The sequence below is a fragment of the Podarcis liolepis genome (assembly GCF_965112155.1).
Source record: "Podarcis liolepis genome assembly, chromosome: 8".
Lineage (NCBI taxonomy): Eukaryota > Metazoa > Chordata > Lepidosauria > Squamata > Lacertidae > Podarcis > Podarcis liolepis.
In genome coordinates this window covers 50287666-50301106 of record NC_139560.1, presented here as the reverse complement: position 1 = coordinate 50301106, position 13441 = coordinate 50287666, and the positions used below count along the sequence as shown (strand labels likewise).

Here is a 13441-nt window from a genome sequence, read left to right as displayed (position 1 = left end):
GGTTGTATGAATTTGAAGTCACAATTGACAGAAAACAAAGCAATAATATTTGGAGGATTCAAAGAGAGATTATCAAAATGGTTGAACAATAAGAACATTTCCAGAATCTCCTGATATCGTCTTCATTCAGCAAGGCCTACAGGATATTATCAAAGTCCTATTAAATATTATATAAACTCACACTGATTCACTTCCCAAACAGAACTGAGTCACAAAGTTGATGATCTCCCTAGTGTAAACTCGGCTAACTTCAATGAAACAACCCCAGGGAGTACAAGTGCAACAGATTCTCACCCACACTGCTTCACATCAAGGTAACTTGCAATTTAAATTTACTACCTACAGCTAAGCCAAAATAAAGAATTTGCTGTGATTCAAACCTACTGGCATTTACAAGTATACAGACATGTGCAGTGACAGTGCTGTGCTAGAAAGAACTTCAGAAAACCTTTCCTAATTATCTAGAAAGCAGTGTGAAAGAGGTGGAGGTTGGAATGGTGAGACATATGCACATGCTTTTAAGACACATTCATCATTTCAATCAAAGAATAACCTCTCTCCTTCGTCCCAAGTTTTTATCTTAAGACTCTAAAAGGCAAAAGGGTGAGACACTTTATGACACATCAGTAAGAATCATATATCCTCTTACATAAGATATCAACAAAGGGGATACAGGTCACTGATCCAAAAAATTGAATGCATTTCATGTACAAACCACACTGTCAGCCCAGGCTAACAGGCATCCTGTGGAAAGGACACAAGCAAAAACAACTGTAAATTCAACTTGCAAAAAAAGAGAAAATTAAAACAAAAAAGAAGCCTCACTTCAAAAGGACCAGGTGAAATCTATGTGCCAGGGATTATGAGATTTAACTAGTGTGAAGGCCTTTATAGGCGAACTATTGCAGGGCTGAGAATCTGTGACCTCTTGATGCTGCTGGACTCCCATTTACCTCATTCAAGCATGGCCAATGGTCAAGTATGATAGAATTTGTGGTCCAACAGCCTCTGGAAGGCCACAGGTCAGCCACTCACACTCTATTGCCTTGACCATTCCACAAGGAAGGGGTTTTTGGTTCAGAGAATAAGGGTGAGGTGCTGGGAGAGTGTTGCCCCAATTAGTGTCTGGCCTCAGTCAAAGAGGAAATAGATCCAAGTTGAATGTGGCTACTCTGTTCAAGTAGTGCGTACGTTTCTGAGACCCCTTTTCTAAACAATCATCCTTGGGACATTCTTTTCCACAGAGGGAAATAATGTCTTCTGAGCTGTTGTAGCTGGTCATTGATGAAACAGCCCCATTCTTAAATTCATAGCTTGGAAACAATGGCCCCCCTCTTTAAAATGTTGATATTGTGGAACAAGTCCTGCTGTGTTGTACTCAGACTCGCTCCCAACTAATTGCGAAGGATTGCAGCCTAAAAGACATTAACTATTCCTACAATGATAGTGTCATATAAAATAACAAATTAAGTGACTTCATAACAGCTCAGTGCAATATAGTAATGCCAAACTATGCATTTGATGGTTCTCAACCCACTGCTATGAGACAACACAAGGATCTTCAAGGATTTTGAAGAGTAAAAAAAAGAATATTTTATTTTATGTAGCCTTAATAAAGGATGGTCTGTGTTTTAGAACATAGGTAGTCAAGGTCACAGCAGCTGGAATGCTAGCAGAGACTAGCAGCAGAGAGGGAAATATCTGTCAATCTATCTCAGTTTCTCATTTTTTTCCATCTTAAATCAGCTCTCCACATTTTGCTGCATTTTGCTTTTAGAAAAAAATCCTCATGAAAATTCATCAGCATTTTAGTGTGATTTTTTCCTATAACACATTTTAAATACAGTTTTGACTAATGTTCACACTTTTTTGCATGCAGTTTTCCCCAATATAATGCAAGTATGCATTTTTTACCCATATCTCCTTTTCTTTGCACAATATCCCCTAATGTCGGCATTTTTATAAACTATTGTTTGGATAAAGGAATGGCAAAATTGCAGAAAAGTAAAAATTCAAAGGATAGCTATGTTTTGGTTTTCATGTTGTTTTGGAAGTTGTGAGTTGTGAGTAAATGCACACCAAACAAAATTTCTCCTCCATTCCTAGCCAGCAGATAAAGGATGAGAGTTGGTTAGGCAGGCCTTGGGACAGATCCACATGGAAGTCTGATGCAGAGTCAATCAAACTGAAAAAAAATCTATTCAAAGGGGTAGGCTAGGCAAATTGAAATACCTTCATTATTCAAACCTTGTGTCAAAACTCATGCTGTTTGACTTCAGTGTTTGACTTCCATGGCCATTCCCTTCAATGTGTCATTGGCAAAACAACACGCCCTTCAAATATTTCTTACGTCTAGCTATCCTTATGTTTTTGTCATTGTAATGTTAAAATCCAAAGTTCTTGTCAAAACAAAATGCAGCACTTCAAACTGTGCTGGGCAGAAATGACATTTCTGGTTATCAGATATGAAATCAACAGCTCATAATGTAAAAGTTACAATTCCATTGAATTATTTTACAAGAAACTGAAGAAGCTGCAGCAACTTTGCCTGTTTGAAGAAAACTCAAACCTATAATGAGAAATAGAACAGTCTGAAAGCCAATACCTGATCCAGGAAAAAATAAAAGGTGCATTACAAAATAATATGCTAACCAGAAACATATGACAGAATTGCTCGTTCATGCTTGCTTTCCTTATATGTGGCATTATCAGACTCTGCAACAGTTGAAAGATTTTTGGACAGTGAGGAAAGTCATTCTTAATGCTACTACACAATTCTAAAAAAGAAGGTTTTTGAGAAGATAAATGGGAGAAGAAGGATGCCTTTGCATGTGCATGTTTCATTCCTATTAACCTCCATGTTTTCCTTGGAGCGGCATACAATTCCAGCCTATATGAGTTACAATGAACTAATGAAAACATATCTAAACATATTTTTGGGCAGGGGGTGTTGGATGACCACTGCTTTTCTTTGCAAAGTCCAGTAATATAAAAATTCGACTCCTGACTTCCTTTTGCCAGATCTTGGTGGTTGTTATGATTTATATGGTACACTCCTACCAAATGGTGCACATATGGGTTACTAATCCAGATCATGGTGAGACCTGCACCAGCTTAATTTCAGGAACAGAATGCTATCACAGACCTTTACTCAATTCTCTGGAACAAATTTTTCCATTTTGCTGACAGGAAATTGACAGTAAGGGATAGTTGCATGTTCAAAGCTTGTCCAAAGTTTCCCATTAAGGATTCAAAATACAATTCTCTTAGGTTCAACAACTGTCCACTGATCTCTGCCCATTGGATCTTACTGTATTTTGAAGATCTGTTGATCCAATTACAACTGATGCAGGGTGGAGCAGGATACCTCTAAACAAAGGCATATTAATTCTCTATTAAGATTTTCTCTGGTGCAAAAAGGAAACAAAAAAGAATTTAAAGCTTAAGATGGGGGGGGGGGACCAAGTACCTAAATAATAAGAATTTTTAGAATACAAACAATGGTACATTCCAACACTCAAGACAGAAGGAAACCCTTGCCACAGAGCACCTCTGACTGGTGAACTCTGTCATATGGTTCACAAGAGCCTCACTGTGTGTGTGGCCTCTTTACAACTTTAAATAGTTGCAGGATATGTTTGTGTAGGCAAGCACAGGAAATGGAAGGCTTCTCTCAGACAAAATATGTACATATCCTGTAGTTCTTTCTCTTTGTTGATGATCCTGGAAGAGCAAGTATCGACAATAACACAATATAGGAAGTTACAGGCTTATTTCATTTCTAATTCAGAGGCCGAGTTCATGGAGACAAAATTTCTGTTGATAGTGATCAAATTGGTGATTTTAAAAATTAAATTAAATTTAAAAGATTATAATATACAGTGGTACCTCAGGTTACAGATGCTTCAGGTTACAGACTCTGCTAACCCAGAAATAGTACCTCAGGTTAAGAACTTTGCTTCAGGATGAGAACAGAAATTGTGCGGTGGCAGCAGGAGGCCCCATTAGCTAAAGTGGTACCTCAGGTTAAGAACAGTTTCAGGTTAAGAACGGACCTCTTAACCCGAGGTACCACTGTATAAATATGATATGAACCTTATACACATATGATGGGAGCCTTATACTTACAGCCAATGCTTTTTCTGAAATAAATATTCAGGGGTACTCTCATTTTCCTGAATTTTTGTGAAAATCTACACTGCCAACATGGGCCCGGACGGTTTACGAGGGCTGAATACCAGCTATGTCGAGGAAATTCCGAAGGTATGGCTACCCTAGCAGTGAATGTCAGTTTCCTCTGGATTCACCAAAGTTATTTATCCATGCCATAACCCCAAGGTTCCCATAGCAGCACCTTAACAGCTGCTGCCAAACTTGGCTTTGCACAGGTTACAAATTGTCACTGCATGGCCAGCGCCTGCAATCATACCTCCCACTGGCTCCCACCCTCTGTTCATCCAGGCACTGAAGCTTGCTGGAGGCAAATATGCCAATGTGGTACTCTCCATGCATTGTTGGCTCTGAGTGCCATGTGCCCCAGCCAGCATGTCCAATGGCCAGGGTTGATAGTTCAACAACATCTTCGAAACATTGTGCTGGCTACCTGCCATAGGCTCTCTCAGGAGTCAGCTATACAGCTGCAAATAAAACGTTTTAAGTGTGGTTTAAGTGCAATATACAATGTGACACTAGATGGCGATGGCGAGCCTTATGGAAAATTCAATGTATTTATTAAAACGCTTTTTTAAAAAAAGCATTTTCAAAGCTGTTTTATATGTGTGTCTGGATTCCACCTCAGTAACTGGTCAGGACTCCAAATAACAGGGCGAGCCTATGTGTGTGCAGCAGGCGTCCCTTTGCAGATGTTTCCCAAACCCATGGATGGTGGGGCAGGTAAACTGCTGAGGGAGTTCCGTGTGGGTGTCCCAGGTCTTCCACTCCACATGACTGCAAACATGTGGAGGAGTGTGACCATTCGTATCCAGTTAAAATGTAGGCTGGGTGTTAAAGGGGAGAATTTTCCCTACCAGCTAATATCAAAACAGACACCTAGATATTTTATTCCTTCTCAAATACTTTACTTTTCTCCTTGTTTTCTTGCTAGAAATTATGAACTGGCATTCCCACCCACCCCCCACTGGCATTTTTGTGAAGAAATACATAGAACATGAAACAGCTGTGGTGCGCTTAGCTGCACCAGAGCTCTTTCAGTCACCGAGCAAAGAGAAAATACTTGGGGTTAATAGAAACTCTACTGGGCTAAGTAAAAAATAAATAAATAAAATAAAAATCACCTCTGTGAAAGCAGATTTATTAACTGGAACATCTGTCTAGAGAGACAAAAATAGGAAGCTAAAGCTAGAAACAGATAAGAAAAGTGCAAGATCCTTTAATGAAACAAGAGTCTTTGCTCCTTAATCACCTTCTCCCCCAACACCATATCAGTCGTTCCTGCTCTAGGTGATAGCACATCCTTCTTTGAAATGAAGTATCATTAAGCTCCAGTCTATCAAGCTGCAGCTTTGCTCCAAAGAGCACCCTACTTAAAATCAACAATTGCAATGGAAATACCAGGTCTGTTGAACTTTTGCTGGGAAAGCGATTAATCTCACAGTGACATTTTGGAGGTCTTGACAAAGCCACATTTCCAAACAAGATAAACCCCGTCTCCCAACACTCTGTATTGGAATAAGGAACCAAGCACAGTGCTCAAGACAGCAGGGAATTACCAATGGCATGCTAATTACCAGCCTGGTCCAGAAATAGCTGGATGCCACAGCCTTGTTTTGGCATGCTTTGCTTTCTGCAGTGCCATATGGAATGCCCCTGAAAAGCAAAAATACTGGAACCACTGGGTTGAAGGGTTCAACGTCAACAGAATTGTGCATCCATTCACTTGTAGTGGTTAGAAGGTGGGACTAGGACTTGGGAGGCCAGGATTCAAATCCCTATTTAGCCATGAAGTTTACTGGGTAGCCTTGAGCCAGTCACTGTTTCTCAGCCTAGCCTACCTCACAGGGTGGTTGTGAGGATAAAATGGGGAAGGGATAACCATGAGCTCCTTGTAGTAAAGCTGGGGTATAAATGTAATAATAATAATTAACCATGATGAATGATGATGGCAGTTGTAGACCAAAAGATTTATGTAATTCATATACAGTGGTACCTCAGGTTAAGTACTTAATTCGTTCCGGAGGTCCGTTCTTAACCTGAAACTGTTCTTAACCTGAAGCACTATTTCTGGGTTAGCAGAGTCTGTAATCTGAAGCATCTGTAACCTGAAGCGTATGTAACCTGAGGTACCACTGTAATTAATTTCACAAATTACATTATGTTGTCATGTTATTCCATCCCATTTGTTTCAATGCAGAGGAAATACAACACAAATGGAGGGAAATGTAATCAATTTTGTATCACTTGCAGACTGAAAGAAGCAGCGACAGCAAATATGAGCAGATTGATTTTTGTTTGTGAGATGGGATGAACAAGTGAACACCAACAATTTCTGCTCCTTTTTCTGTTTTCATCGGAATTCTCCAGCATCTTTAGGTGGTCAGCTTCAGAGATTCCAAACGGTTCTTATTTCTGCTAAGAGATCTTTTAGGGCTTATTCATACTTAATTTTCCTCTGCTCTTTCCAGGCACAGTCTGCACTTTAAAGCTTCATGTCTGAATGCCCCTTTCCCCCGCTCCAGACCTTTCCCTATGAAAACCCACTCTCTAAAGCTCAATAGGCGCAATGGCAATCTGCAAAAAACCCAAATTGACGTAAGCTCTCATTACAGGTAGGTAGCCGTGTTGGTCTGCCGTAGTCGAAACAAAATAAAAAAATTCCTTCCAGTAGCACCTTAGAGACCAACTAAGTTTGTTATTGGTATGAGCTTTCGTGTGCATGCACACTTCTTCAGATATACTGAAACAGAAGTCACCAGACCCTTATATATAGTGAGAGGGTGGGGAGGGGTATTACCGTATTTTTCGCCCTAGAGCAGTGTTTCCCAAACGTTTTTGGGCAACGGCACACCTGTTTACCGGAAAAAAATCTCGCGGCACACCACCATTAAAGCCCCGCCCCGTGACGTCAGCGCGCAGCGTCACGCCGGGAGGGACGCACAAAAGTGAAAGTTTTTTCCCTTCCCCTTGCTGGGGTGGGAGGAGGCAGCAGAGCGAGGGCGCGTTGCGGGCTCTGCGTGGCTTCAGGCGGAGCCTAGGAGCCACTTCCCAGCCTGGAGGGCAGGCTGTGCGCGGACCCCGCCACTCTCGGGGCGCGACCCAGACCCGGCTGCCTTCCACGGCCAGCAGAGGTAGGCCGCCGGCTTCTAACCCGGCGGAACTGGGGCGTCCCGGGCGCAGCGCCGCGCTCCCCGCTCCTCCCGCCCCGCCCCCTTCTCCCGGGTGCCCCCTCCCTCCTTTGTTCTCCGGAGCCCCGCCTCCCCCTCGGCCGCAGCTCGCCTATTGGCTCACGCAGCCGCCACTCAGGTGGGGGCCCGCTTTGGCCCCGCTCCCCGGCCGCCGAGAGAGAGTGGGAGCGTGCGGGGCTGGGCTGGGCGGCCGGGCGTCTCCTTCCCTGCGCTGCTTCGGCCGCGTCTGCAGCCGCCGCGGGACCAGGCAGGAGGCCAGTCATGCCCAGACACTGCCAGCCGCTCGGAAGGAGCCGTCGCTCCGCCGGGCAGCGCCTGCCTGCGCGCCCCTCGCTCCCTGCGCCGAGGATGGCGGGGGCGCCGGGCGCAAGGCAGCGCCGGGGCTGCTGGGCAAGCGGCAGGTGCTGATGCAGTTTTGGGAATTCCTGTCACAGGGAGCAAGGCAGAAGCGGATGACGGGGCACGTTCCCCGGGGGAGCGGGGCCGGAGGATTAGCCCGACTCGCCCGCCTCCCTCCCACGGCACACTAGGCAACGTCCGGCGGCACACTAGTGTGCCGCGGAACACCGGTTGGGAAACACTGCCCTAGAGGACGCACCGGCCCATAGGACGCACCTAGTTTTGGGGGGGGGGAAATAAAGAAACAAATTTTTATTCCCCCCCCCAGTCGCGGCTTCAGCGCGCCCCGCTCTCCGGGCAGCAGACTGCTATCCGCAGCCTAGGGAGCCCTGCGGGAACTCCCTGAAGCCTGGAGAGCGAGAGGGGTCGGTGCGCACCGCCCCCTCTCGCTCTCCAAGCTTCAGCGAAAGCCTGCATTCGCCCCATAGGACGCACACAGATTTCCCCTTCATTTTTGGAGGGGGAAAAGTGCGTCCTATAGGGCGAAAAATACGGTACTCAGAAGGATGGTGGGAATGGGTGATTGGCTGATAGGTGTGGTAAACCTGTTGACGACTGTTAACGACTGCAATTGGTCTTACAGGAAAAAGCAAGGGGTGAGATGGCTAAAAATAGCTTTATCACGTATAATGAGATAAGAATCCAATGTCTCTATTCAGACCAGGTCTCTGCATGGTTTTAAATTTGGTAATAAATTGCAATTCAGCAACTTCTCTTTCCTGTCTATTTCTGAAATTCCTGATGTCAGATTTATGTCCATTTATCCTTTGGCGTAGGAATCACAAGACAGAGAAACCAGTAGGAGAACGCTTCAATCTTCTATACAAGATTTCAAAGTAGCTGCCATATTACAAAACTGTTGAAGTCTTCCAGGGCCATTTGAAATTGCTTGGTGGCCACCCCTTTCCTAGAATCCAGCTAATAGAAAGCAGGAAAGAGATGCGGATCAAAATCAGAATGGAACAGGTATAGAGAAATGTTCGACTACATGAATCTTGGTCTAATACAGCATGATACTTTTTATGTTCTTCCGACAATAAAAAGGTAAAAAGGTAAAAGACCCCTGGACGGTTAAGTCCAGTCAAAGGCGACTATGCGGTTGCAGCGCTCATCTTGCTTTCAGGCCGAGGGAGCTGGCTTTTGTCCATGGACAGCTTTCCGGGTCATGTGGCCAACATGACTAAACTGCTTCTGGTGCAATGGGACACCGTGATGGAAAGCAGAGCACATGGAAACACTGTTTATCTTCCTGCTGCAGTGGTACCTATTTATCTACCTGCATTGGCATGCTTTCAAACTGCTAGGTTGGCAGGAGCTGGGACAGAGCAACGGGAGCTCACTCCATCATGGGGATTCAAACCATCAACCTTCCGATCGGCAAGCCCAAGAGGCTCAGTGGTTTAGACCACAGCGCCATCCGAGGCATGAGTTACATTTAAGAAAACTAATAGCACCCTTTCCCCAATATATCATATTTCTCCATAAGCTCAAGCAATCTGCTTGTAAGTACAGTTTCTATTAATTTGCCTAGGATGACAGTCAGAGTCTGGTCCAGATCCAGCACAGCATATTGCATCCATGGGATGGCTTTTGGAATGATTACAAAGAACCCACACAAATGAAAACATTTTGTCCTAATGTGTTACCTGTGCAATTTGTTCGAAGACAATTCTGGGAACATGATCCCAGATACCTATTCAAGCAAGCTAGAATGTTCATATCTGGACAAGTTGCAAGAATCATAAGTGGACCATTTAGATATGCTATTGTTACATATAGAAGGATAATGAATCTACATAATGAATGTTATTCAACCCAATGAACTAAAATGAGAGGATGCAATTTGGCCAAGATCCAAAGAACCACATAACTAGTTACACTTGTCTAAAGAAGCTTTGTGATTCTGTTTTTCAAACAGCAGTTCATCCAAAGTCACACACAAACCCCTTTTGAAGAAAAAAAAGGGGGGTCTTTCAAAAGCAGTTTGTGATATGGCAGGAGGATCTCATTCATTTATTCATTCATTTGGGGTGGGGGGGTAATGTCCAAACTCCTGACTCTCTTAATCTTAGGCAAGCTGGAAGTTCATTATTTTAAAATAGACACAAATATATGCAGTTTATGATAAACACTATGTGTGATAGGTGAAAATTTCAAGGAAGCAGATTTTGGCTCAACGTTAGCAGAACATTTCCTTGCTGACCATAGAACACACTGTCCTGGGTAGTAGATGACTCTCCTTCACTGGAGAAATTTATGCAAAGACTGGAGAGTTATCTGTCTAGGATTTCCTACATGGAGCAGGGTGGTAGTGGTCAGACTACATTACCACCGAAGTACCTTCCCATTCAAAAATTTTATTATGCTAACATATGTGCAGAATTGTGGAATGAACACCAAAATTTTCAGGAAAGTTTATTTTACATAAAATGCATCTACAGTCACTGATGGTCTTATAAAGTATGTTTTGTGAATTACAGATGTTCTTCTACAACTTTGATAAACATTAGCCATTTACTGCTGCTGTTTGGAAGCTGGAGGAAGGTCATAACGCCTACAAGAATGCTCACTATGTTATGTGTCATCAATTCAATCTGCTGTAGTCCTTTATTTTGATTAAGCACGCATGTATAAGATGGACAAATTGACCATGTTCTTAAACAACCTCACAATCCTACAACTTTGTGTTGCTGCATTCAATACCAATTCCAGCGCTGAGGGCCTTCTGGCGGTTCCCTCGCTGCAAGAAGCTAAATTACAGGGAACCAGGTAGAGGGCCTTCTTGGTAGTGGCACCCGCCCTGTGGAACACGCTTCCACCAGATGTCAAAGAGAAAAACAACTACCAGACTTTTAGAAGACATCTGAAGGCAGCCCTATTTAGGGAAGCTTTTAATGTTTAACAGACTATTGTATTTTAATATTTTGTTGGAAGCCACCCAGAGTGCCTGGGGAAACCCAGCCAGATGGGCGGGGTATAAATAATAATAATAATAATAATAATAATAATAATAATAATAATAATAATTACTACTACAGTGGTACCTCGGGTTACATACGCTTCAGGTTACATATGCTTCAGGTTACAGACTCTCCTAACCCAGAAATAGTACCTGGGGTTAAGAACTTTGCTTCAGGATGAAAACAGAAATCGTGCGGCAGCAGCAGGAGGCCCCATTAGCTAAAGTGGTGCTCCAGGTTAAGAACAGTTTCAGGTTAAGAACGGACCTCCAGAACAAATTAAGTACGTAACCAGAGGTACCACTGTATTAGTTAGTTAGTTAGTTAGTTAGTTAGTTAGTTAGTTAGTTAGTTAGTTATTGAGAGATAAACAGTTTATCTTTATGGAACATTCCTTCCCACCCCCCTTTCATTGGAAGCATTGAAAAATATGATTTTTTCTTGGATTGCAATGAAGACCTCAATTCTCACATACTATGTTTTTGGGATCTCTAATTTAGACATTTTTGAAATTTTTCTTAGTATTGCATATTCTGTCATTATTATAATAGATATACGAACTGATCTTTGGTAGGAAATGCTTCCTTTTCCAATCTGATCTTGTTTTATTTTAATTTGTATTTGTATTCTACATTTCCAATAGGAATACTGAGCTGAAAGCAGCTAGCAGCAGCAGCAGCAGCATTAAAAATTAACATTACAATCAATATAACTATATCAGTAAAACTATAATCATATCAGTAACAGTTTGAGCAAATAGCACAGTCAACACATTCTGGTAAATAAAATTCACAGGTATTCCAGAAATCTGGGCACTGGCAATCCCAAAGACTGGTTACTGTAATGTACCGTGTGTGAGGCTACCCTTGAGACTGGTCCAGAAGATGCAGCTAGGGCACAATGCAGCAGCCAGGCTACCGACTGAATCTTATTGTCAGCCTATGTCCCTTGTTGAAAGAACTGTACAGGCTCCCATTATGGTACTCGCCCAGGCTGAAGGTAAAACTGATAGTATATAAAGCTATAAACAACCTGGGAACAAGCTATTTGAGAAACTGCCTTATTCCATATGTACCCCTTACTCACGGCAGTCTTTCGGAGATGCTCTTCTGACTGTGCCATATGTCACTGAGATCTACCTCATGGCCACCCAGATCAGCAGTTTTAGCACTATTGCACCTATTTTATGGAATTCCTTCCCTTTGGATACGTGGCAGGCATCTATGGTGCTGTGCTTTAGACACTTGTTAAAAACTTTCTTACTCATGCAGGCTTTCCCTTTAGTGTCACCCACCCATGTTGACCACACTACTGAAGGCACTTTACTTTTTGTGTTTTTGTGTTGTTGTTGTTGTTGTTGTTTGTCTTTTACTTTGTATATACAGTGGTACCTCGGGTTACATACGCTTCAGGTTACATACGCTTCAGGTTACAGACTCCGCTAACCCAGAAATAGTGCTTCAGGTTAATAACTTTGCTTCAGGATGAGAACAGAAATCATAGTCCGGCAGCGCGGCAGCAGCAGGAGGCCCCATTAGCTAAAGTGGTGCTTCAGGTTAAGAACAGTTTCAGGTTAAGTATGGACCTCCGGAACGAATTAAGTATTTAACCTGAGGTACCACTGTACTTTCAAGTCTCAAAATATACACCCTTTTGTAGCTGAGCATGGCATTCAGGACAGAGTACATTCTAGAGTTTCAGCAATCTGACATGTGAATGACTTTAAAATTCTCAGATCCATGTTGCAGAATAACTGAAGTCAATAAAACAAAAAGCTAGATGAATATTTGGCTCTCGTGAGTTCTCGCTGTTTATTCTACCAATCTGTTCTAAAACTTTTTCCATTGACATTTCAGGTTGTGACAAAAATGGCACACTGCTGGTTGTCTTTCCAAAAGCTTTTCTACTGTCAACGGAAATTAAACTTCCATCACTTAAGGTCTTTCCAGAAAAAATCTGTCATCGTTAGCATTCCTTTTACAGTTCAGTGGGGCAATGGCCCTAACTTTGGTCAGCTTCCATTTTCCTCTGCATTTCAAATGTCTGTTAACTCTCTGGTTTAACAATTGCTTGGCCCTCTTCAAGGAAAGTGTCTGGAATTAAAAGGTACAGTCCTACTTAAATTCAAGTGGTCACCTCCAGACGTGTTTTTAATGATCCACTTCATTTTAAGAGTCTCCATGCTCTCATATGTTATTCACCCCAATCTGCCAGTATTTGCACTCAAGTTCCAACCTCCATTTCCTTGCCTGATAAACAACTAAGTGAAATTTCATGCGTTACAATTGCTGTGAGAAACACTTTAGCTGTGAGGTCCTGCAAGATTCCATCTTATCCCTCGTGCTCTTTAACATCTGTGTAAAATTGCTGAGCAAGATCATCTGAGGGTTCAGAGGAAGGTGTCATTAGTATGCTAAGGACACTCAACTTTACTTCTCTCCATCACTGGAAGGAGGTGAGGCTACGCAGGTGATAAATTTGTATGTGCATTCTGTAATGGCCTTGAGTCCCAATAATTTGAAAATGAATCTCAACAAGAGGGAAAAACTATGGTTCTTTGGTTTTGGAAATTGGCATCTATTGTGCTTGGTAGATAAAGTTACCCTCATGGGCACTATTTAATAGATGGCCACGACATTTACATCTACTGCAACTACACAGGTGGAGGCCCAGGGCAACTATGCCACTTAACACTGCCATTTCTAAGTAGTGTACAGTGAT

General features: G+C 42.7%; 1 long non-coding RNA gene across 1 annotated transcript in view; it reads left to right on the top strand.

Moving 5' to 3' along the window:
* LOC310714020 overlaps nucleotides 1-6958 on the top strand; it is a 29279-nt gene extending 22321 nt beyond the window's left edge. Inside the window, exons 3-4 of the long non-coding RNA XR_014529524.1 lie at nucleotides 6424-6549; nucleotides 6642-6958. This is a non-coding gene — a long non-coding RNA (uncharacterized lncRNA). The remainder of the gene's footprint in view (nucleotides 1-6423; nucleotides 6550-6641) is intronic.
* Nucleotides 6959-13441: the final 6483 nt, after the last annotated feature.